The following is a 27,222-nucleotide window of genomic DNA, read 5'->3' on the forward strand; positions in this document are numbered from 1 at the left end:
GAGTTTTACACACACACTGTTCCATCTCTTCAAAATTCTCAGCTATCAAATAACATTTTACATTTCTGTATAATGTCTTAATTAACCAAGTCTTCAGTCAATTTAATCTATTCATCCACCACTTATAGGACAAAAAGATATCTTTCTTAATAAGTTGCTTCTTAAACTCATGTTATGTCATCTAGTGGTTCTACACTACATCTCTCAAAGCAATGTTCACTGTCTACCTCACCAATGTTTTAGAATCATATCACCCATTACTCTTCTCTCTTCCATAATATGAAAATTTTAAGCCTGTAGAGGCTTTCTCAGTATCTCAGTTCTCTTCATTCTGGCACCACCTTTGTTGCCATCCTCTTGACCTTCTAACTTAGTTCTTTGTGCTTCTTCAAGTGCGGTGACCAAAGCAGAGAAACACGTTCTAGTGATGGCCTTATGTAGTATATGAACAGCTTGCTGAATGCTTCCTTATCCTTGACCTCAATGCACTTCTAATATTTACCATCAAACAGTTGGTCTCCTTAATTATTCTCCTAAAGTGGGATTCTGGCGATAGGTTAGGGACAATGTCGTACCCAATTATCTCTCACACATAGATTTCTGCAGCATACCTCCTGCTAGATTATATTCATAGTGAGGTCTTCTTTCACTGTGACCTACCTTCCTTACATTTGCATTTACTCAGGCTAAACTTAGGTCAACAATGTATCGAGCCAATACTGACGTGTCTGCCAAGGTCCCCAAGTAACATGATGCAATCCTCCATGCTTCTCACTCCCTCGTGGCCTTGGAATTATATGCAAACACACTCAGGTAGAAATCCATACCTTCTAGCAAATCATTCACATAAGACTAATGATCCCAGAACAGTTCCCTGCAGCCCACTCTGCTGGTGACCTTAACCCATTTTGAGGAGGCTCACCAGACATACGTCCTCCGTCTCCTTCCACTATGGCAATCATGGAAGGAGTCTCCTCCTTAATCCTGCCAGCTTTTATTTACTCAGCTTTTCATCTTATTTACTCACAGCCAAACGCTTCCTCAGTCCAGATGTAAACGACCCACCGAGCCATTTCTTCCTTTTGTCCAATCTGAGTTCACTTTCTACTATCTAGAACTCAGTGAGGTTTGTTATGCATGAGCCTCTTTCCCTAAAGCCACGTTGTCTCACTAAGGTAATTGTTCCCTTTGCAGGAAGTGATCCATTTGCTTTCTGATCATCTTCGTCAGTACTTTACACACCACCCTCTCCTCAGTGAGATCGGTCTGTGTAGTTAAGGGCATCTTTCCAGCCTCCTTTCTTGTAGACAGATATGACGTTATCCCTTTCCACTCCTCTGACACTTTACCTTTCTTCAGGGACATTAGCAATACTTCAGAAAGTTTGTCGAGTATATCTCCATACATCTTTAGCATACCAGGTGAATTTTTGTCGGGGCCATGATAATTGTAAAGATCAAACCTTTCAGTATTCTGTTAATGTCATTTCTAGATATCTCGATGCTTTCTAGGATCACCTCCCCATTCCATCTCAGTGGTGATGTGTCTTCCACTTTGAAAGCTGTCAGCTCACGCATATCTTTTCCCTGCCACTAGACGTAGCGCAGCCTGAAGCGACAGGAGCTCCAAGAAAGAAGTCCTGGGAAACACTAGGATCCTTTCACCGAAAACAGTCCTAGGAAAATTATAAATATATATATATATATATATATATATATATATATATATATATATATATATATATATATGATGAAAGCCGGCAAGGCAGCAGGTTTGGATGGTATTGCAGTGGAATTTATTAAAAAAGGGGGTGACTGTATTACTGAGTGGTTGGTAACGTTATTTAATGTATGTATGACTCATGGTAAGGTGCCTGAGGATTGGCGGAATGCGTGCATAGTGCCATTGTACAAAGGCAAAGGGGATAAGAGTGAGTGCTCAAATTTCAGAGGTATAAGTTTGTTGAGTATTCCTGGTAAATTATATGGGAGGGTATTGATTGAGAGGGTGAAGGCATGTACAGAGCATCAGATTGGGGAAGAGCAGTGTGGTTTCAGAAGTGGTAGAGGTTGTGTGGATCAGGTGTTTGCTTTGAAGAATGTATGTGAGAAATACTTAGAAAAGAAATGGATTTGTATGTAGCATTTATGGATCTGGAGAAGGCATATGATAGAGTTGATAGAGATGCTCTGTGGAAGGTATTAAGAATATATGGTGTGGGAGGCAAGTTGTTAGAAGCAGTGAAAAGTTTTTATCGAGGATGTAAGGCATGTGTACGTATAGGAAGAGAGGAAAGTGATTGGTTCTCAGTGAATGTAGGTTTGCGGCAGGGGTGTGTGATGTCTCCATGGTTGTTTAATTTGTTTATGGATGGGGTTGTTAGGGAGGTGAATGCAAGAGTTTTGGAAAGAGGGGCAAGTATGAAGTCTGTTGGGGATGAGAGAGCTTGGGAAGTGAGTCAGTTGTTGTTCGCTGATGATACAGCGCTGGTGGCTGATTCATGTGAGAAACTGCAGAAGCTGGTGACTGAGTTTGGTAAAGTGTGTGAAAGAAGAAAGTTAAGAGTAAATGTGAATAAGAGCAAGGTTATTAGGTACAGTTGGGTTGAGGGTCAAGTCAATTGGGAGGTAAGTTTGAATGGAGAAAAACTGGAGGAAGTAAAGTGTTTTAGATATCTGGGAGTGGATCTGGCAGCGGATGGAACCATGGAGGCGGAAGTGGATCATAGGGTGGGGGAGGGGGCGAAAATCCTGGGAGCGTTGAAGAATGTGTGGAAGTCGAGAACATTATCTCGGAAAGCAAAAATGGGTATGTTTGAAGGAATAGTGGTTCCAACAATGTTGTATGGTTGCGAGGCGTGGGCTATGGATAGAGTTGTGCGCAGGAGGGTGGATGTGCTGGAAATGAGATGTTTGAGGACAATGTGTGGTGTGAGGTGGTTTGATTCGAGTAAGTAACGTAAGGGTAAGAGAGATGTGTGGAAATAAAAAGAGCGTGGTTGAGAGAGCAGAAGAGGGTGTTTTGAAATGGTTTGGGCACATGGAGAGAATGAGTGAGGAAAGATTGACCAAGAGGATATATGTGTCGGAGGTGGAGGGAACGAGGAGAAGTGGGAGACCAAATTGGAGGTGGAAAGATGGAGTGAAAAAGATTTTGTGTGATCGGGGCCTGAACATGCAGGAGGGTGAAAGGAGGGCAAGGAATAGAGTGAATTGGATCGATGTGGTATACCGGGGTTGACGTGCTGTCAGTGGATTGAATCAGGGCATGTGAAGCGTCTGGGGTAAACCATGGAAAGCTGTGTAGGTATGTATATTTGCGTGTGTGGACGTGTATGTATATACATGTGTATGGAGGTGGGTTGGGCCATTTCTTTCGTCTGTTTCCTTGCGCTACCTCGCAAACGCGGGAGACAGCGACAAAGCAAAATATATATATATATATATATATATATATATATATATATATATATATATATATATATATATATATATATATATATATTTTCTTTCTTTTCTTTTAAACTATTCGCCATTTCCCGCGTTAGCGAGGTAGCATTAAGAACAGAGGACTGGGCCTTTGAGGGAATACCCTCACCTGGCCCAATTCTCTGTTCCTTCTTTTGGAAAATTAAAAAAAAACGAGAGGGGAGGATTTCCAGCCCCCCGCTCCCTCCCCTTTTAGTCGCCTTCTACGACACGCAGGGAATACGTGGGAAGTATTCTTAATCCCCTATCCCCAGGGATAATATATATATATATATATATATTCTTTTAAATTTGTTCGCCGTTTCCCGCGTTACCAAAGTAGCTCCAGGAATAGACAAAGAGATGGGCTCATTTGCACATAACAGTTCTCTGGCTCTCATGTGTAAAGCACTGAAACAGGCTCGTTTCCACAACTTGGCTCCATGGTTTCCTCCCGCTGCTTCATTTGCCTTGAGTCAGTCCGCTGACGGAATGTCTCCACCTGTATACCAAATCGCTCTAATTCACTCTATCCCATGTATGCCTTACACCTTCTTGCACATTTCAGGCCCCCGAGCACTTACAGCCTTTCACGTAATCTCTCCATCTCCAGTTCGATCTCCCACTTCTTTTCTCCACTTCTTACAGATGATATATCCTCTGTTTCGACTTGTCCTTATTCTACCTATACGTCCAAACCATTTCAGTACACCGTCTTCAGCTCCCTCAGTCATACTCCTCTTACTACCACGTGAACATTTCCCTCACCCTACCAAACCTTACCTCGATCAACACTCCTCACACTACATATTGTCCTCCAACATTTCCAACACATTCACCTTCCTCCTTCTTATACTTCGTATCCATACAACACTCCTCCAGTAGAGGTGCTACCCCTTCAATAATAATCCACTGACGTGCTGTCAGTGGATTGAATCAAGGCATGTGAAGCGTCCGGGGTAAACCATGGAAAGCTGTGTAGGTATGTATATTTCCGTGTGTGGACGTGTGTATGTACATGTGTATGGGGGGGGTTGGGCCATTTCTTTCGTCTGTTTCCTTGCGCTACCTCGCAAACGCGGGAGACAGCGACAAAGTATAAAAAAAAAAAAAAAAAAAAAAAAAAAATAATAATAATAATAATAATAATAATAAAACAATCACAATAGTAAAATACTCTATATCAATAATGACTATATGTCAATATTGATGACGTGTGTGTCTGACTTTTCTGTCCGTCTGTGTAGTGGAATTGAGTTGCCAGGTTATTAGGCTTGGCACTGGAGACAGACAGATACACATGTGTGGAGGCACAGCAGTTCCTACGGTGGGGTATGGATACGAAGAGAGAAAAGGAGGGTGAGTGTGTAGGAAATGAAATGTTTGAGGACAATATGTGGTGTGAGGAGGGGTGATCGAGGTAAGACAGGGTAAAGGAAAGGTGTGATAGCAAGAGGCAGCGTATGACCGAGGGAGCTGGAGAGGGTGTACTGACCTTGCCTGTAATGGTTAGATCAAAGTTAACTGATATCGACGGTGTCGTGATGGGAATCTAATGATGACGACGATGATGACCTTCACAGTGAAGATAAGGATGGAGTGACGATGAGATAAGGGAACACAGAATGATCCAAGCCAGGTTATGGGACGGTCTCGCACCCATATAGCTTAGTAATGATGATGCTAGTATTGTGCAGATAAGGGTGTAATGAGGACATGGTATATTGTGGAGATGGGGGCGTAGCGAAGAGGAGTTCACACAAACGAAATGATACAAGCTAAGTTCAAGGGGGTGTGTTGTGACGATCGAGGGTGTTCTGAAGATGAGGCTGAAAAGAAGAGCATTGCGAACTAAGGTTAGTTTTCACCCTAGCTCAGTGATCACGAGGGTGTAATGTACAAAGAGCATAGTGGAGACAGAATGATCCAAGCAGTGTTCAAGGCCGGCTTCGTACCTACCTCGAAGATGAGGGTGTCGTAAAGAAGAGTTCAGTGAACTCAAAATGATCCAAGCTGAGTTTGTAGCCAGCCTTGAACCAAACACAGTGACGAGGAGGGTAATGTGATAAATAATGGTGTAGGGAAGAAATGTGTAATGAATCCATCTTCGTGAAGACGAGGGTATTGTGAAGATGTGATGTAATGAACATAAGAATGTAGTGACGAAGAAGGCAGTGATGAGAGTGTGAATATGACGGTGTACAGAAAATGTACATAAGTGAAGTGAGCATAAAGTGAACATGTCTCTTCTGATGTGACCCTTACAATGATCAGGGCTACGTTTACGGCCGCATGAATAACCTAGTTATAATAACATTAAGAAATTACCAATAATAATAATAATAATAATAATAATAATAATAATAATAATAATAATAATAATAATAAATTTCATCATAGAAAACAGTATACTTTCCCACAGATTACAGCAAGTGCTGTGATTGGACTCCATGCGGGTCTTCATCGTCCACACCAGCTGTTATCACTCACACAGAAATCCAGGCACTCTGGGGGAATGTCCTTACAGTGTCCTTACATAATGTCTGTGCCCTGTATCTGTGCCCTGCCTAATAAATTGGTCCTTCGAGGTGTAAATGGAAACATGGAAACAGATCACACGACTGCGTAGTTTCGTCTTCTGGCATGGAATCCTTTAATATCATACACAAATGAATGGGTGATGGAAGGTGTACATGTAGGGAGTCACGAGAGCCTGTGTACGTCACTGTGGAAGACTATCATATAGTCTGTATACCTCCAGCGGTGGTGCCTCAACACAGCATCACATGACAGAAAAAAAAAATCCTTTGGAAAATTCTGTTTCACATTAATCTCACGACGAGAAATTTCTTCATCAATTATGACGTGTTGCATTAAACTTCCTAACTTGCTTGTCTGTATCATTATTATATGTGCATCGTAAATACTGAACTTTGCATGTCTTTGAGGATATACACACACACACACACACACACACACACACACACACACACACACACACGCTATCATACCATGGTCAGCGGCAAACACCCGACACCTGTTGAGCAACTGCTGAACAGCGGCTGCGCAAGAGGTCAATGGCCGCATGACATCAACATGGTTAAGAACGTTACGACAAACCTATGAACACATTCAACCTTCTCCCTCCTGAGCAGTGTATGTATACCGTGATTATAAACATTACAGAAGGGATGAAAGTAAAGCCTCCTCCGTGGCCCACTGTAAACAACTTCAATACCCCTGGGGAAATTTTGACCCACTGGAGAAAACTACCATACTAATACCATAAATCCAGGAAGCATACAGTCGCAGCCTCCTGTCTAACAGTATGGAAATGACTGCAGTACCTCACAATGTCATGACGTAGTCTACAGCACAGCGCGACACTGGGGAGGCCTCTTTTGTAATTAAAGAAAACTTATCTTAAGGCTAATCTGAACATCCCAGTGTGATGATGACCCTTCCTCACACACAAATGACCAGCCCTGCCAGGAAATACAGCTCTGTCATCTGGTCAGTGGCAGGACACAGGTGAGAGCTGTGACTGATTCCCATGAGGCAGTAAAATCTTCAGGTGAGGAAGAGTCTTTGTCCCTCTTGTACCAAACAAGAATTATTAACACATGCATGAAATTTTCGGTAATGTCTGCCTGGAGAGAAAAAAAAAAAAAAAAAAAAAAAAAAAAAAAATATATATATATATATATATATATATATATATATATATATATATATATATATAGTGTGTGTGTGTGTGTGTGTGTGTGTGTGTGTGTGTGTGTGCCTAGTATAGCCATAAGGTTGGTCAGAGCACAGTTGTACATCTCAATAAATATTCCAATATAACCCATAGCTAAGCTGTTAGAGACATCTTGGTATATTCTTCGACGTACAAGATTCGTACAAACTGCCTCAGGTGCACATTTCTTGCCTCCTCCACCAGAACATCTAGAGTGATGACAAAATTCATCCAACCAAGAGTTATAAGACGCTCCCAGATGGCAACAGCATCTACCTCTCCTACCACGTCGGCAACACATATGAATCCTACAGTTCATCTCCTGTGTGAGAGACTGCGACCCAAAATCAAGAGAATCTCTTGATCTTGCTACGACCCAACACCACCCAGTTTAGACGGTAGAACACGTGCCCTCACCTACTTTTAAAGGGCTATGCTCCAGTGTGACACTGACCTTTGTCTGCCGCACGTGGCCAGCCAAGGGCCGTCTTCTGGGTTTGGTTTAAACTGCCACTTTAAAGAGCCTCACGGATTGTCATGAGCGTTTCATCCATATACGTTTCATCAGTAGGCACATTCCAGCCAGGGACATGGAGACTTTTTGCCAGTACGTTATACCCTGCTGACATCATTCTAATGATAAGTTAACCTAACCTAACCTACCTAACCTAACCTAACCTAACCTAATCTAATCAAACCTAACCTGCAGAACAGGGAAAGTGAACCAACACTGCGGGCTACAGCAAGCGAGTTAAGTTTTGAAGTTGGCTCGGAGAGTTTATATGTTGGACCGCTTTCGATTCAAGTCAGTCATGTATGGATGCAGAGGTAAAACCACTCCTGAAGTGACAACAGTGCACAGTGCTCCTCCATACAAGGATGGATCAATCCTTTGAATAAACGGACCAACTGTTCAGAAGAAAAAAAAATTTCGACATCTAAATAGGACTCCTAGTTTCTTTAGAGGCAGGCTTCGCCATTTCCAAAACGTGGGGTTTACAAGATACAGTGGGTGTTATAGTAATACCAAATATGCTCATCGAGTCAAGACGTGGAATTATATAGCCGTCGAGGGAGAGAGAAAAGTTGTGGCGTATTTTCGAGAGATGGGTGGAAACTGGGTCTTGGATGCGTTAAACGTAACCAGATTTCGTCTACCCCACTGAGCTATCCTGTCCAAGTCTGAGTTTACTGAGGAAGTTGTGTCCAGACGAGATGCAGATCGAGAGGGAGAACAAGGAGCAGAATTGAAGGATGTGGAGGAAGGTAGTGGTGAGTGATCAGCGTATGAATGCATTTGGTTATTTTAGGAAGAAAGAAAATCGTTGATAAAAAGTACAAAAAGTGTAGGAGACATGACAGAACCTTGAGGGATACCGCTGTTGTTGGAGAAATGGGGAAAGGCTGATCAATCAACAACCTCGGAGATAGATCGGCCAGAGAAAAAGCTAGATATGATGGGGGAAAGACAGGGAGGGGAGCTAAAGTAGTCGTATGCTCCCTGGCATATTCTTAAGCCAATGGATAAACATAATGGGAGAGAGAGCTTGAAACGAGCTGCCCACAGTCATCTCTATACATATAGACATCAAAGATGAGCCAATGCCAGTGTTTGCTTTCATGCCATCTACAGCATAAACATTCGCATCCCAGGCATAGACAGACCACAAGAATTTCCGCCACAATTTCAAACAGTTTGTCTCTCCAACCATTACCACTGGTAGGAAAGATCACATAATGAAATGATACAGACATGTTGTCTAATTGGTCAGACAGTCGCAACATACGACCATATTTACACCTATAATCTGAACATTTTTACTTGCACTCTTATACCACAGATATACCAGGCGTGTATAAGGCAGACCCCTCTCCTTGACTGTATACTTCTAGGTACAGACAAAAGATTCGTATTCTACACAAAATACCAAGTTCGTGAGTCTCCAAGTTGCAGGTAGTGTGATGGCTGGGGTGGTGGGGGAGGTGGAGGAGCCAACCTGGAGGGGACGGCTATCATACTGTGTAACTGAGAAAAGCAGCGCCTTCCTTACCCGGTAACACACATGCACCCAGTGTAACCCTAGCCCGAGCCCCGTCACCCTTGTTCTTGCTGCTCCACCCCACCCACCAACACCTCCACCACACCCGACTGCCACCCCAGCAACACCTCCAACACACCCGAGTACCACCACCTCAGTAACAACTCTACCACACACGAGTACCATCCCAGCAACAATCTTACCACATCCTATCACCACCCTAGCAACAGCCCCCACAACAACACCCCCGCCACACCCTAACACCACCCCCGCTGCTGAACCATCCCAGCAACACACACCCACCCCCGCCACACCCTGCTCAACTATCTCTGACCGTAAGGATTGTGATAAGGTTATCGCCAGCGGATGCAGCTCTTTCCTAAGACTGTATGCAGGGCAGTTGTATAACAAAGGTGTTATGTGTAGGGCGTGTGTATGGTGGCTGGCGCCGCCAATGTGACGTCAGGAGCGGCAGTACCAGTTTAGTGTGAGTCATGCTCAAGACATGTCGCTCACACCTCTGTGTCGCCGCCGCCGCCGCCGCCGCTGTAACAAACACCTTCTGCTGCCTTGCCTCCGTTAAAGCCTTTCAAAACGAATTCTTCAGAAACACACACACACTAACCCAAGCCTGGCACTAAGGAGCATCTTCCGAGGTTGCTACTCACATCCTAACTCTCCCCTTCACTATTACACAGATGTTCCTCAGTACACACACACACACACACACACACACACACACACACACACACACACACACGCAAACACCATTACAATCATGAGGTCAAACGTTCACATCACATGGCTGGTCGACCAGCCCCTGCCTCACCTGCTGGACGGGACAACACCCACCATGGAGGATGATCCTCCTGGGCTGACACGTCTCCACTTCCATAATAATTATGAAAGCAGCAGTGCTACCCGAGCCCACAGTATTTCTTGTAACACGACCCACAGCTTGGTTATGGAACAGCACCGCCCGCTTGCAACACCAGCGCTTCTTTCCTTAGTAATATACTTTTTTCTAAGGCAAAAACTAAACATGCTTTTATCTTCAGAAATACAGGTACAAAATCATCACCATAATAACAATATCAGTGTATTATTAACGGTGTGTGTGTGTGTGTGTGTGTGTGTGTGTGTGTGTGAAAGTTACATTGCCGAAACAAACACCATAAACACTATGGGCTGAGCAATGAAGATGAGGGTGTAGTGAAGGTATGGGGGTACAGTGAAGGTATAGTCAAGATGAATGCAGTAAAGATGAGAAAGAAGCGAGGAGATACCTCGCTATGATGGGCTTCGACTTGACCCTTAAGAACATAATGAATATACGTGCACAATGAGGGTGAGGGTACAGTACAGATGAAGACAGAAAAATTACGTGCACCGAAGATGAAGGTGTAGTTAAGATGACTATGTAGTAAAGATAAGAATGCACTGAAGATGAGTTCGTAGTGAGGATAAGGGTGTAGTGGTGACAAAGGTGTAGTAATGGTGAGAGAAGAGAGATGTCAGTGAAAATGAGGGTGTAGTGAAGATGAAGATTTGTGAATATGAGGTGTACAGAGAAGATGGTCTTTGACCTGACCACTAAAATTATCCAAGCTAGGCTCAAGGCTAGCCGTGGATAATAATAATAATAATAATAATAATAATAATAATAATAATAATAATAATCATTATCATTATCATTATTATTATCATTATTATTATTATTATTATTATTATTATTATTATTATTATTATCATTATCATCATCATTATCATTATTATTATCATTATTATTATCATTATTATCATAATAATTATTATCATTATTACTATTATATATAAACCAACCCTCCAGGCGGATCTGCATGCTAGTTCCTCTGGCAGTTGGGTCTCTGGTGCTACAATGACTATCGGCCGCATTCAATACTATCATATTCCTGATACAGAGCTGATTGTCCCCAATATGTTGTTAGACGTCTAGCTACAACAACAACAATATATGACATTCGGAAGAGCTGAAAGATGCCTAGCAGTGCTACAGGATGCCTGGCAGGGCTACAGAACCTCTGGCAGTGCTACGTCTACGAGGCATTTGAAATCGCTACGTCTGACAGCGATACATGAAATTTGGGAACACTACAGGACGTCTGGCATCACTATAGAACGTGTGACACCACTACAGGACGTCTTGCGGCGCTACAGGAAGTTTGACACCACTTCAGGACGTCTTGCGGCGCTACAGGAAGTTTGACACCACTACAGGACGTCTTGCGGCGCTACAGGAAGTTTGACAGTACTAAGACGTCTGGCAGCGCTCCAAGACGTCTGGCAGAGCTACAGGACGTCCGGCAGCGCTACAGGACGTATGGCAGAGTTAGAGAAGACTTGGCCGAGTCACAGGACGCCTGGCAACACTACAGAACGCCTGGCAGCCTCACAGGATGCCTGGTAACACTACATGTCGCCTAGCAACACTACAGGCCGCCTGGCAGGCAACAATACACGCAGCCTAGCAACAATACACGTCGCCTGGCAACACTGCAGAACGTCTGGCAGCACTACAGAGCGCCTGGCAACGTTATAGAACACTTGACAGCTTCACAGAACTACAGGTCGCCTGGCAACATCGCAGGTCGCTTGGCAACACCTATTTCATTCCACTGCAAAAGTTTCTTTTCACCATACAAGAACTAGATATACACTTAGTAAAGATCACGCCAGTGGTTGGTGACAGAGGCGTTTTGGTTATCCACCTTTTCACATAATATACATTATTATCATTATTATGTTAGTATTATTAGAGGTAAGTTTGTTCGGTATACAAGTGAAGTTGCTAACGAAGAGTGGCATCATTATCATAATTATCATTATTGTTATCATTATCATGATTACATTATCAGAAGTTGTTTATTATACAACAGAGGATGCTAACGAAGAGTACCTTCATCATCATAATCATCGTAATTACTATTATCATTACCATGACTGCACTATCAGAAGTGAGTTATTTGTTTATCATATAACAGAGGCTGCTGACGAAGAGTACCGTTAGGCTACCGCGACAGTTTCACAAAACCCATTACAGGAAAATGACTCTCACTGGGTTGCCTGGGATTAATATCATCTTTTATAATCGCCTTTTTGTTAAGCTTCTCCATTTTGTATATATATTTATACTTTCCAAACATTAACTAGATACTCATATCCATCAAAGCTCTGTGCATCCCATTTTCACAATCCACTTTCTGACCACCAAGCACTCCACAACCTTACTGCCAGACACTCCACAACCTTACTACCAGACACTCCACATTCTGACCACAACCTTACTACCAGACACTCCACATTCTGACCACAACCTTACTACCAGACACTCCACATTCTGACCATCAAGCACTCCACAACCTTATAATACACACTCCACATGCTTACTACCATACACTCCACATCGTGTTTAAATGCGGATCTAATCCTTGCTACCAAGCATATCATAAAACAGATAATCTGTACTCCACTCCAGTTACCAAACATTACATACCTGAGGCCTGAGGAACCATACCGGCGAACACCTACAATACCAACATATATCAAGCGTTACCACAGTGATGGCTGCTGGGCAGAATTTGTAAACTAATCCAGCGAGGATTAGAGACGTTGTAGGATACGTCAACGAGCTCAGCATAAATGTCAGGGGTCCACGTCGAGTCAACTTACTGCCAGCACATACACGACACTACAGGAACTCCCCTGGACTCATGGCAAGTTTCATCCAGGTGTGCACCAGACCACTCAGGCCGCACAGTGTACAATACATACAGACCTGCACCATCACACTTTGGTACACCAAGCTTACTTGCTTAGACCAACAGAGACCCAGGAGAACTAGCGTATGATAAGACAGAGGTAAAGTGTGCACTTACCCTTGAAACAGACCATACTAACAATGAGTGGTAGACTGTGGCACATAAAGACAGCCGGACTGATCTGGATCATGACACTGTCTGATGACACATGACAAGGATTGTGACAGTAGAGTCGTCTCTCGACAACAAGTGGTCAGTCGACACGTTCTGTAATTACTGACAGGGGTCAGCTACGTTGTGCCATAACTGACCCGCGTAAAAACTGGTGCGCCAGTGGTAATGATAATAATGATCACAAATAATAAAAAATATAAAGCTTTTAATTATTTACATTATTTCATTAACGTTACACCGAATTTACGTATCAGTAGGTTGATACAGTATAACAACCACGATGAATGCGTTATAAAATTAGAATATTGTTGGCTAATTTGAACAAAAAACTAGGAGGTGGTTGGCAGGCGCTGAGTGAGGGTGGCGGGAGTAAAAGTTGCAACCAACCAGCAAGACAATGTCGACCGAGCCTGATCTATCAGAGTCTTCATAAGTACGTCAACCTAACACACTACAATCGAACGCCACCCAGGTACGTTTACGTGGGCTGGTCTCTACCCCACAACAAGCCGGTCCTCCATCATTAATCTGTCCTCAGCAGGAAGTGACGAAACAGGCGATGGAAACTCGTTCTTTCCTTCTATTTAAGTCGCTCTTTGTAGCATGTGATCCGGGTAATGAGGTGAGTGAGACCCCATGTGCGCAGTGAGGACGGTGACCCCAGTGAGGCAGCCACCACGACAATGGCCAGGCACTTGTGGTGCACCATCATCGTCAACCTCACCCTCACCACCACCATCAACACCCCAGCTGACCCTCACACACACACACACACACCAGCCCTCACCTCTCCTGCACACTCTACCATCACCACCAGCTGTCCTGCACATACTGCCACCATCAACCCCACCTGTAATACACACTACAACACCAACACCCAACACCAGCTGTCCTACACACTGCAACACCACCATCATCCACCCCCCAGCTGTCTTGCACATTGCACTACCACCACCACTACAATCCCCAGCTACCCTCCAACACCACCACCAACGCCACCATTCCCAGCTACCCTCCAACACCACCACCTGCACCATCACCCGGCTATCCCCCAACACTAGCGCCACCATCACCCGGCTATCCCCCAACACCAGCCCCACCATCACCCAGCTATACCCCAACACCAGCGCCACCATCACCCAGCTATCCCCCAACACCAGCGCCACCATCACCCGGCTATAGCCCAACACCAGCCCCACCATCACCCGGCTATCCCCCAACACCAGCGCCACCATCACCCAGCTATCCCCCAACACCAGCGCCACCATCACCCAGCTATCCCCCAACACCAGCCCCACCATCACCCAGCTATCCCCCAACACCAGCCCCACCATCACCCAGCTATCCCCCAACACCAGCCCCACCATCACCCAGCTATCCCCCAACACCAGCGCCACCATCACCCAGCTATCCCCCAACACCAGCCCCACCATCACCCAGCTATCCCCCAACACCAGCCCCACCATCACCCAGCTATCCCCCAACACCAGCCCCACCATCACCCAGCTATCCCCCAACACCAGCGCCACCATCACCCAGCTATCCCCCAACACCAGCCCCACCATCACCCAGCTATCCCCCAACACCAGCGCCACCATCACCCAGCTATCCCCCAACACCAGCGCCACCATCACCCAGCTATCCCCCAACACCAGCGCCACCATCACCCAGCTATCCCCCAACACCAGCGCCACCATCACCCAGCTATCCCCCAACACCAGCGCCACCATCACCCAGCTATCCCCCAACACCAGCCCCACCATCACTCGGTTATCCACCAACACCAGCCCCACCATCACCCACCTATCCCCCAACACCAGCGCCACCATCACCCAGCTATCCCCCAACACCAGCGCCACCATCACCCAGCTATCCCCAACACCAGCGCCACCATCACTCGGTTATCCACCAACACCAGCCCCACCATCACCCACCTATCCTCCAACACCAGCCCCACCATCACCCAGCTATCCCCCAACACCAGCGCCACCATCACCCAGCTATCCCCCAACACCAGCGCCACCATCACCCAGCTATCCCCCAACACCAGCCCCACCATCACTCGGTTATCCCCCAACACCAGCCCCACCATCACCCAGCTATCCCCCAACACCAGCGCCACCATCACCCAGCTATCCCCCAACACCAGCGCCACCATCACCCAGCTATCCCCCAACACCAGCCCCACCATCACCCAGCTATCCCCCTAACACCAGCGCCCACCATCACCCAGCTATCCCCCAACACCAGCCCCACCATCACCCAGCTATCCTACCGACTACGTGGTTAAGTTGGGAAATCTCAAACCGGAGACTTTATTATACTGGTCATCTTATTATTACGCTCTTCTCATGTGTGAAAAAAAAAGCCTACCCACCGTGCCACTTCTCAAATCCAATTATCTGAGGAAAACTTTTTTGTTTCTTACATGACCCAGTGAGGTGGAGGAGGGAGATGAGAGAGTAAGCCAGGAGTGGAGATGCTCCAGAGATAGCTGGGAGTGGACTTGGAAGCGGAGGGAACCTTGAGGGCTGAAGTGAGATGGGGTCGCGAAGGTCGTGTGTGCACTGAGGAGTGAGTATGTATGGAGAGGAGGTCATCGTCCGGCACGGTAAAGATGGGTACGTCGACAGGAATAGCAGTTTCGAAGGTGCTGGATGGACGAGTCTTGGACCCCGAGTGCAACAGAAGGGACGAGGGTGGGCGGAGGACGTCTTGTACTTGAACTGCCTCAGGACATTATGTGGTGAGAGGAGGGCTGATCACGAGAGCAATGATTATGTAAGAGATAGAGAGGTGTGGTAATAAGAGGAGGGCTGATCACGTGAGCAATGATTGTGTAAGAGATAGAGAGGTGTGGTAATAAGCACAGTATGACTGGGAAAGGTAAAGAGGGCGTGCTAAAATGGTTTGGCCATATGACGTGTATATACAAGTTCACCAGCAATGAATTTACAGCCAGTGTCACTGATATTGCAGATATCAACAACAATGAACTCTGGACTACATATGCGACAGACTCTGAGAAACAATGTTAAAAATACACAACATTTCACTTTACTGGGGTGAGTAGAGTAATAGTGAATCTCATGTAGTCTAGAATACATTGATGATGAACTCTGCAATATCTATGACACCCGTTATTAATTACAGTATCCCAAACATTTCCTTGATTCAGCTTGTAATCTTGCCAGAAAGAACCATACGTAAACAAATGCTTGTCAGTGTTACCCTAACGTGAGAACTTGCTTCGTGTTCTTGTTTTGTGAAAAACTTATTAATGGAGTATTCAGAATTAACAATAAGGTTAGAAAAAGTTTTCTTATGAAATCTGTACCTCCTCAGAGGCGTTTGTGGGTACAATGTCCTGTGTAACGAGCGTGATCAGTTGTACGTTGGTCAGACTGGTGAGGTTCGTAATGTTAGGGTTTTTAGTGTTAGGTACGGTCAAGAATCTAATGCACTCTTTGTCTGTCCACCTTCAAGATTTTGGTCATCAAACTGACCGGAGCAGTGATAAGGTTCAAATCACATACAATAACTCAGTAATGGATAGAAATATTGTTGAATCGTCTCATATCATAGCTGAGATATCAATATGAATTAGAATGCTGATTTAAGTAAATTCGATAACTTTATATGTGAATTTCTTTTTTAGATATGCTTCCCAGAACATAGGTTAACCCGAGTTTGTAACTTGAGAGAGGTAAGGTGGTCGAGGGTGACCTGTGCCCTAATCCCTTCACCTGTTTCTTAATTCATTCACCAGCCCCGCCCAGTGGCGACTGGTGTATTGTATTGTGGTTCTCTCTATCTGTATTCTGTCGTGACAATGTGATTATACGAAAGCGCTTGACACTTCATATTTCCTGTTTCCTTGTGGTTTTACCATATATATATATATATATATATATATATATATATATATATATATATATATATATATATATATATATATATATCTTATCCCTGGGGATAGGGGAGAAAGAATACTTCCCACGTATTCCCTGCGTGTCGTAGAAGGCGACTAAAAGGGAAGGGAGCGGGGGGCTGGAAATCCTCCCCTCATTTTTTTGTTTTCTCTAAAAGAAGGAACAGAGAAGGGGGCCAGGTGATGATATTCCCTCAAAGGCCCAGTCCTCTGTTCTTAACGCTACCTCGCTAATGCGGGAAATGGCGAATAGTATGAAAAAAAAAAAAAATATATATATATTTTTTTTTTTGTCGCTGTCTCCCGCGTTTGCGAGGTAGCGCAAGGAAACACACGAAAGAAATGGCCCAACCCACCCCCATACACATGTATATACATACGTCCACACACGCAAATATACATACCTACACAGCTTTCCATGGTTTACCCCAGACGCTTCACATGCCTTGATTCAATCCACTGACAGCACGTCAACCCCGGTATACCACATCGCTCCAATTCACTCTATTCCTTGCCCTCCTTTCACCCTCCTGCATGTTCAGGCCCCGATCACACAAAATCTTTTTCACTCCATCCTTCCACCTCCAATTTGGTCTCCCTCTTCTCCTCGTTCTCTCCACCTCCGACACATATATCCTCTAGGTCAATCTTTCCTCACTCATTCTCTCCATGTGCCCAAACCATTTCAAAACACCCCCCTCTGCTCTCTCAACCACGCTCTTTTTATTTCCACACATCTCTCTTACCCTTACGTTACTTACTCGATCAAACCACCTCACACCACACATTGTCCTCAAACACCTCATTTCCAGCACATCCATCCTCCTGCGCACCACTCTATCCATAGCCCACGCCTCGCAACCATACAACATTGTTGGAACCACTATTCCTTCAAACATACCCATTTTTGCTTTCCGAGATAATGTATATTCCTACGAATCCACAGGGAAATGAAACACAATAAGTTCCCAAGTGCACTTTCGTGTAATAATCACATCAGGGGAGATACAAGAGAGAAATATAAGTCAGTTGATATACAACATCTCCAACTATAATCTTCATTCAAGATTTCGTTTCAAAGAAGCCAGTGCTTATGCCAATATCAGCACGACTGTTGCACACCTCATGAACTTTGAATCTCTAACCTACGGCAATCATATGTCTCTCAACTTATCACCATATTTCTTTGCATTGGCAAATTCTCTCCCAACTGTACAATGTCTATAAATTCTTCGACTAAATTCCTTCCACAAGGCCACGACATATCCTCGAGATAAGGTCCTCTATCTGGGGTATTATAATGTACATCAGAGAGAATGGCTGAACTCTTCCCACACAGATAGTGGAGGGTACGAAGCCCGCTCTTACCTTCTCCATTCTTAATGATATGACTCACCCTCCCCATCATCATAACCCTGAATGTGTCTTTTCGCCCTTGACCCTTAACGCCGTAACTTCACGGTCTCGTCCCCAATTCTTTACCTGACCAAAATCTTAAAAACTATATCTTTGTTGACCGCACCAACTCCTCCTCGAACCTTTTCTAAACGAAAATATTAGTGCTTTATTAGTCATGCCTGGATGAACTTTATTGGCCATGAGTGGACTAACTATACTAGTCATAAGTGGATTAACTTTAGTCATGAGTGGATCAATTTCATTAGCCATGACTGGATTAACTTTATAGGATTCTTTTATTATCTTCCTGGAGCAGATTATTCCCTCCTGTCAGGTGATGTTATCATCTGTCTTGAGCAAGTTGCGGAGAGGGAAGCGTATATACCCACTCTTCCTCTACGACTACCTTAGTCTTGTAAATCATTACTCAACCATTCCTGTTCCAAGGTCATACAGGCCAGGAAGCTGGCATATTGGACCGGGGAGAATTCTCCTTTTTTCTTTTCGTTTCTGTCAGTATGTATCCAATGAGGCATATCCATTCAAAGGAATTAAGTGCGACTTCTCTTCTGTAACCAGTGAGCTCTCTCTCTCTCTCTCTCTCTCTCTCTCTCTCTCTCTCTCTCTCTCTCTCTCTCTCTCTGGTGTTTAAACAATAGCGCAACTTCTGTCCACTAACTCTGCTTCTCCGTTGTAACGATAGTACAGCTGCCTCACCCAACTGACAAATCAATTCTTCAGGCTTCCTTTATATCTCCGGTAATTCCGGCAGCCTGGGACTACAGCCCCGGCTGTGAGGGTGTGTGTGAAGTCCCATCAAGACCTGCCCGAGTAACTCCAAGACATGGAGGTCGGTAGACTCAGTATCAAGACGTGAAGGCTAGTGGTGTGGTACACGTCGTTGCTCCCACCATTCCACACTGGGCGTGACTTTTCTTTTGGCCGGTGCTTTAATCTCTGCTGCACCTTTTGTTTACGTACCTTTTGTTTAACGTGGGAGATTCTGGCACCAGAGTAAACATGGACTAACTGTCTTACCTCTCGAGTAACCCCCCCCCCCCCCTTTTCAGGTAATTGCCCAGAGTTCTGACCAGCGAATCACCCAGAACCATGGAACTGTCATCATTAATTTTCTTATCGTAAAGTGGCTTAGTACCGACTGCTGGTGAGTGGAGCCAGAGGAGGTGCGAGTAGGAGGGAGGGGGGGGGGGGGGAGAGTTAGGTGTGAGGTACACCTGGAGGATGTATAGGGCCGCCAGAGGGGAGATAAGTCTTGGGACCGCGATGAAGGCATGGGACTGGGAGTTTAGGCCGGGGAGGTTGCGGGGGAGGGGGGGAGGGGGAGGCATGAGGTTCAGGAGAGCTGAGGGGGGAAGGCAGGGGGCGCTGTGCGGCTGTGGGAGGGGGAGGGAAGGGGTAAGGGGTGGATCAGGATGGCGTGGGAGGGGTGTGTGGAATGCAGGTGCTTAGGGTGGAGGGTGAGGAAGGTAGTGAGGGTGAGGTCGTGGCATCCCATTTTCCATCACTACATTGTGTCCTTAAGTAATACATTTTCTCCAGTTCAGGTTCTGAGGCCAGCCTTACCATCCCACGTAACCACTGCTCTAATCTTATCTTCCAGATTACTATGATTTACGCAAAACAGACAATCTCTGTCATCCCCGTCTGCTCCCGCTATCATGAAGTGTTTTACGAAACAACGACCCCAGGATGTTACAGGTAACCAGACACTACTACATAAAAGCGAGGGAATATTGACTGACTGATCCGCAGACACACGGTAATGCACTGTGTGATCTTGGTGGGCCAGCGCGACCTCACTAGGCGCCACAGCTGGACCCAGCGAGAGATGCGAGGAGGATATAGCCAATGACTACGTCATTAAGAAGAGTGAGTGAGGTGAAGCATCCTACCTGACGCCCGGTGTGACCATCATGCACATGACGACCAGTGTGTGTGTGTGTGTGTGTGTGTGTGTGTGTGTGTGTGTGTGTGTGAGTGTGTGTGTGTGTGTGTGTGTGTGTGTGTGTGTGTACCGGGAGTGAGTCCATGCTTCCAGTCACGCACTTCCAGCAAAGTAACGCATCGCCTGGAAACTGTCCCAGTCACTCCATCACCACAGGGTCAATTGTGATTACGATAATACGAAGCACAACCATCCATCCGATCGGCATAATCATAAGCAGGCAGAGTTCCGTAACGCCCTACTGTACACTCACATACACGTGGGTTTCTTCTCAACGGAGGAGAGGGATAACTGAAAGTGAATATTTTTGGGTATTTCATATATATATATATATATATATATATATATATATATATATATATATATATATATATATATATATATATATATATATATACAAAAATTCCAAACTCCCAGAATTAGCAATGAGCGAGCTTTATGAAGCAAAAATCTTCGCATCAAAGTTGTAAAATATAATTTCATTTGCAGGCGGCGAAGTTTTTATAGGAGGGACACCAAGTGCTTGTTGGTACAAGTTTTCTGATGTACGTGGAAGTGTGAAGGGAGGGGAGGGGGTCAGTCAACCTGTACTATCAGAGAACTTTCTGATCACCATGTAATACGAACACTGAAGAAGGTTTCACTTACCACGCCGGTATATATCACATGAGCATTTTGCTTTTCTGAGCTTATACACTTTTACCGAGAGACGATGTAGACGAGACACGTAAGATCTTCCCAGCCAGAGGCTATGTGGTTTTAAGCTGTGGCAACCGTTCATATGACTCAGAGAGGAAAGTTAAGTCACGTGAGATCTGAAGAATATTAAGACGACGTGATCACAGCGGGGCTGCAGGTCGGTGCTCTGGTGGCGAGGAGGGCCCACGTCTGGGTCAGTTAAGATACTGTGAGATTAAACCTGAGCCCTGCCAGGCTATGTTGACAGTGTATTAGATTTCTGTACAAACACAGTGTTCCATGCGAGTGTTCCTGGAGCAGACTGCGTGGCCAGACTGTCAACAGCAGCCTACTCGAGGTGCAGTGGTGTTGTGGCTAAAGTCCAGCGCGGGGGCACAACTGTGGTCCGGGTCGTTCATCCACACCGGCAGTGTTATTTACTGGACAGTGAGTGATCCACACCGCTGCTGCTGCTGCTGGTGTGGTGGCCAACTCGCCTTAGACCAACACGAACGGGTCACTGCTTAACACGTCGTATGCATTAGGCTCACTGTTCACCCAGGGAATCAACATGTCTTTTGTTTTTAAGTCAGCTAAGACAACACAGGCAAATGAATGTCATAATCGAGGCCATCTCAAAACTCCATATATATATATATATATATATATATATATATATATATATATATATATATATATATATATATATATATATATATCTTAGGCCAAGCCAGGTACCCATTTTACCGAACAAAACCTTGGGAGGATAAACAGCTAGGCTGGCTGTGGACCGACTGTCGCAACCAGGATTCGAACTTACGCGCTCGAGCCCGGTTAACGACGCTAACCGGTATACCACGCAAGTCCTCCTCACCTCACCATCAGGCAATCTGATATCCAGTATTCACAACCGTACGCCATATAACATGTCATGTCCAACACCCAGACCTACCGAGAGGGACAACATAATGACAGTAGTATCGTTATGGAAGGTCTCCCATGAATGTTAATATGAACCAAGGATTCCGGTGGCCTGGGTGGGTGTGATGCGGGGGAGGCGGGCGCATTTCCGAACAATTATAGTGGCTTCTCTTTGTTGTGATGACCACCGCAGTGTAAATACGGTGAACTATACCGGTGTGAAAACATTACATTCAGCACTGCATACAATGTTTCATGCTCACACAGAATGAGTCGACGTATACAAAACGGAACAAATTACAGGATGAGACAATATACCACACAGTATATGAATATTTCAGAGATTTGTAATATTTATGTAACATAATTTCTGTGAGCCTCTGATCGTGAAACAATACATGAAGTTTACTGTTTCCATCGTGTTCGTAACATGAACAATCACATTTCAAAAAGTCATAAGCTCCAGTTTGCTGACTGTAACGTATAAGAGCCGTCACAATACGCCCTTGTTTATATATAGTAAACGGTCGATAATTGAGGATTCCCAGGTATAAAGTGTGTTGTTATTTAGCTTTGTGTCTAGTAATCTGTCGTTACTGTGTGTCATGTCATCATGGAAACATAACGTCACAGTCTACGCCTGGGGCTATTATAGCCAGGGGACACGTGTTTAAGCTCAATATTATTTACCTGACAGTAAATACAAAATATACAAACTCGACAACAGAGTGAATCTATGACTAACAAATGATAAGAACTGTCTGACATCCATGCACAATTTTGCCATCTGTTCCATGAATCATCCATGTCATCCCATCTGTTCCATGAATCATCCATGTCATTCCATCTGTGTGCATCTCATGCCACGTATGACATCTATGGTTTCGTAAGTCGCTAATAGTCTATCGGGATTTCTTATTTCATGATGTGATCGACAGTCGAGATGAGATAACGTGACGCGACGATAATTGATGATATGCTGTAATGCTATAAGCACGGACACACGGGTCCAACACTGAACACCAACGCTACACAAAGTTCTAAGTACATATACAGTGACACATGGATAACCCATCGCCTTTATTCGTATTCAACCTAACCATTTACACAACATGCAGAGGAAACACGTATTGTGACAAATGATGGGAAGTTTCACCATTAATCCATATCTGAGCACATCAGGAAAGCAAGGGCGACCAATGTATGGCAAGACACCAGAGCATCAGTCATATGCCATGACCCACACATGTTGTCATACACAAAACCGTGGAGGATACGTACGTACCCTCATGTGTACAGAGGCCGCAACATGACTACACCTCACCTTCCTCCTCCCCTGATCCAGCTAGCTATGATTCATCCACTTCCCTACACTTGACCCCCGCCTGTGCTGTTCTGTCCCACCCCAGCCTCTGGTATGCTTTCTAAAAACGAGCGAACATACCACAGCACCGCTGTCTAAAAATATTAACTTGACAGAAACAGAAATTACGTAAATGATTAAAAAAATTAGCACGTAAGGAAAATGCAAAAAAATACCACAATGTAAACTAAAAAAAATAATACTGGGTAGAATGAAAAATTAGATTAATCAGTCAATAAACAACCATAATAAATAATATACCGGTATGTAAATGGACACATTTGAATATAGCTACAAATGCAAATACTGAACCACGAATATAATAAAAACTGGCATATTACAAAACATGAAAATATCTGCGATGCGATGCATGGGTCACATACATCACGTTTGAGTCTCAGAATTATCTTTAATACCTGAAGGAGAAATTCACGATATGTCCGAAGCCCACGTAACAAACCATCCATGTGAGCAAGGTGCAGGAGAACCATGGTCAGGGTCGTCCCAACCGGCGACTGGAACAACTAGGGGCAGGGGAAAACCCTTGTACCAACACTTGGCACAGTGTGACGGGAGGTGACAGTGGCTGCTGGAGTAAAGTGTACACACACACACACACACACACACACACACACACACACACACACACACACACTGGGCATCTGCTCTGGTAAAGCTGTTACAAAAGGTGAGGTAACGTGACACTGAAGCAAAAAGCTGACACGACGAGTTACGTTGAGACCAGAGGTTAATCTCCCGTACTAACATTCAGACACAATCCCAACGATACTTCGTGCCTTCCTCCACATGACTAGCGGGTCACATGAACGTGTTACACGCTGGTATGGAGGGATACACCGCAGGGAACGCCGGGGGGTCGGTCAAGGCCGGAGCCGCCCTGATGTGATCCTGGGCAAGTCAGGCATACTGACGGACTCTTAAGGCACTTCGTGATATCTGGAATGCCCGCCTTCTTTTCTGGCGTGCGTGCTGCCAAACATGGCCTAGAAACTTCCATCCAGATCTGTCTTAAAACATCCACCGAGGTTCACTAACACTAAGTCTCATGAGTGTTGATCATATATGTAAATGGAGGTACTTGAGTGAGCAACTTTCATTTCTCACCTTAACCTGACCTTTCATGGGTCTGGTCAAAGACCAGGCCATCATACCCTGTGGTGGTTAAGTTAAAGTTACGACCCGTTACATCGTGCTCAGTCTATGATCCTCACCTGCCGACTCCTGTAAACAAGTACAGGTCCTCAACGAATGATACATTCTGAAAGTTTTGTCTCATCCTACTCTTCAGCACACACGGCTGGCCTAAGTAAAACACGGGAATCCGGTCGATCACCAACACCTTCGGGAAGGTGAGTCACACAGCCTCCCATGCCAGACAATGACACTCTTTCTTGACATTCTTAGTGTTCAGGATGATCGTTTCACACAATCATGTATGTCCGTCACTGCAACAGGAAATACTACACATCCGTCCACACTGAGGGAAAGACTCGATTACTATCGGTGTGCGTATCAGGCTGGGAGGGAACCTTCCCTGTGTATACCACGATGGGAAAAGACCCTCCATGTTTATAGTCTTACATATTACTCCAGACAGCATTGGAAAGGTTTAAATCTTTCAACAATATCGTCATCGGCTCTGCGCGTCTTTGGCTGTAAAAGTTGTGGGCGTGCAACCTATCATGTTCGCTGGCGGGAGAGTTGCCTTACTGTGCTAACCAAAGGTAAGGTCATACCGACGCCGGCATCCTTGACGAGCTTTTCCTAGATCTGGTGAGGCAGTCGTCTCCTGTATCCTGGCGGGCGGGTTTGTTTGATTCTTCCCTCCACAACAACTACCATGCTACCCCTCTCTCTCTCTCTCTCCGCTCAGCATCACTCACCTTTCAAACAGAACTTAACTGATCACTTTCTTCACATACTGGGCAATGTTGTGCAATATGAAACTCTGGTTCGACCTGTTTGTCGCTGTTATGCCCGAGAATCATTAAGAAGAGAGCAAACACGTCACCCATAAGAACATAAGCTCTCACAGTATAATACTTGTTTAACTAATCCACAGTGGCATTAATCTGTCGGCAAACTGAAGACCACAGACTTTCTTTGCCAGGAATTCAAGTCACACACACACACACACACACACACACACACACACACACACACACACACACACACAATCTATCTTAAGATTGTATATTGCAATGATTTCCAGGAAGCCTGTGCGAGCCTCCACGTGCCTGCCGGGAAGAGCTTGTGTAAACTCGCGTCATCGTGGCCAGACGGCTGTGAGCGGGAGGTATACCTGCTAAGTAATCACATCGCCCTTGGCTGGTTTAGTCGTCTCATTCAGCACATTACTGTGTCTAATTCCTTAAGGAGTGTCGAGCTGTATTCAAACAGTATACAACATTAGCGTTACTGATCCATATCATCAATGGTAATAATTACTCATCACCTTCCTCCCTCATCAGGTGAGTCAAAACGTATCTTCTGTCCTCTGCCTGACTCACCGTAGTAACATGCCACATCCAAGCTTCTCCCCCCAGAAAATATCTATGGCCCTTAATCATTGTTCTCTCTCTCTCTCTCTCTCTCTCTCTCTCTCTCTCTCTCTCTCTCTCTCTCTCTCTCTCTCTCTCTCTCTACGTACGTCTTTACAAAGTTGAAGTTGATGGAGTCTGGTGTTGGCCTTCTCGAGGTCTGATGAGGCAGCACTAACCTGTGCCACGCTGTGGGAAAACATTTTGCCCGAGTCATTCCTGTGGTTCTGGCGGACAAGGTTGTCGTCTACCTGATGGCTACTTTGTGGCGGTGTGGGACGGGGGAAGCTGGGTGTGTGTTGTGATGTGGTGTGAGGAGGGAGGGGGTGGGTGTGTCCCATGGAGAGTTCCGCTATGTCACGTCTACGATACAGTCAACGCTCCCAAAATGTCAACACCAACCGACCACTTCTAAATATCGAACTGGTGGAAATATTAAAATCCTGATGCTCTCTGATCCCAGAAGTGCTGTCCTCGAACTAGTCTGGTGTAGCTGCCTCTCACGTCATATCATACAAGTGTTACCCCACTTTGCATAAGCGGACATTTTCAAACACGTGTGAGTAATACTACGACTTTTTGCCTTCGTTTATGACAAGTGAAACACATGCCCAGTGCAGGTGCAACGTCTACCCATCTCGTAACTCCATCCAATCTCTGTGCAGCACGACCTCCAGCTCACCTTCTTTTCCGCTGTGGTCATCATCTCTATAACATGGCCTGTCATACTCTCCTCATCTTGACCCAGCCTTTTCTCCTTCTTCCTCAATAGCCTTGCGCTGCTTTATTTTTCCTCGTGTCCAGCCACCGTTTTCTTCTTCCTCCTCGACTTGTTACGTTTTCTTCGTATTCATATCGAAACACCGTGTTCCGTAACGTCTTTGAAAACTTCCCGTTTTCTCTCTCGCTGCTATCATCGTTTTCTGTCTTACATTTAGTGCCATGGGATACGAGGATTGACAACTCAAGAAAAACTGTCATGGTTCGTTGCTGTCTTTCCGCTTCCCGTTCTTCCATAAAGATCATTCCTTCAATACCTTGTCTTGATGTGGGGGGAAGATACTCCCTTTCGTCAGGAAGCTTCTATGAATTCACGACGCAAGGAAAAGACGACATTACCCAGATATTGTGACTATCACACTATACTGCAGGTTCCAGATATTACTGGTAAGATCTCCACTTGCCGGT

This window comes from Panulirus ornatus, chromosome 2 (genome assembly GCF_036320965.1).
Source record: "Panulirus ornatus isolate Po-2019 chromosome 2, ASM3632096v1, whole genome shotgun sequence".
Classification (NCBI taxonomy): domain Eukaryota; kingdom Metazoa; phylum Arthropoda; class Malacostraca; order Decapoda; family Palinuridae; genus Panulirus; species Panulirus ornatus.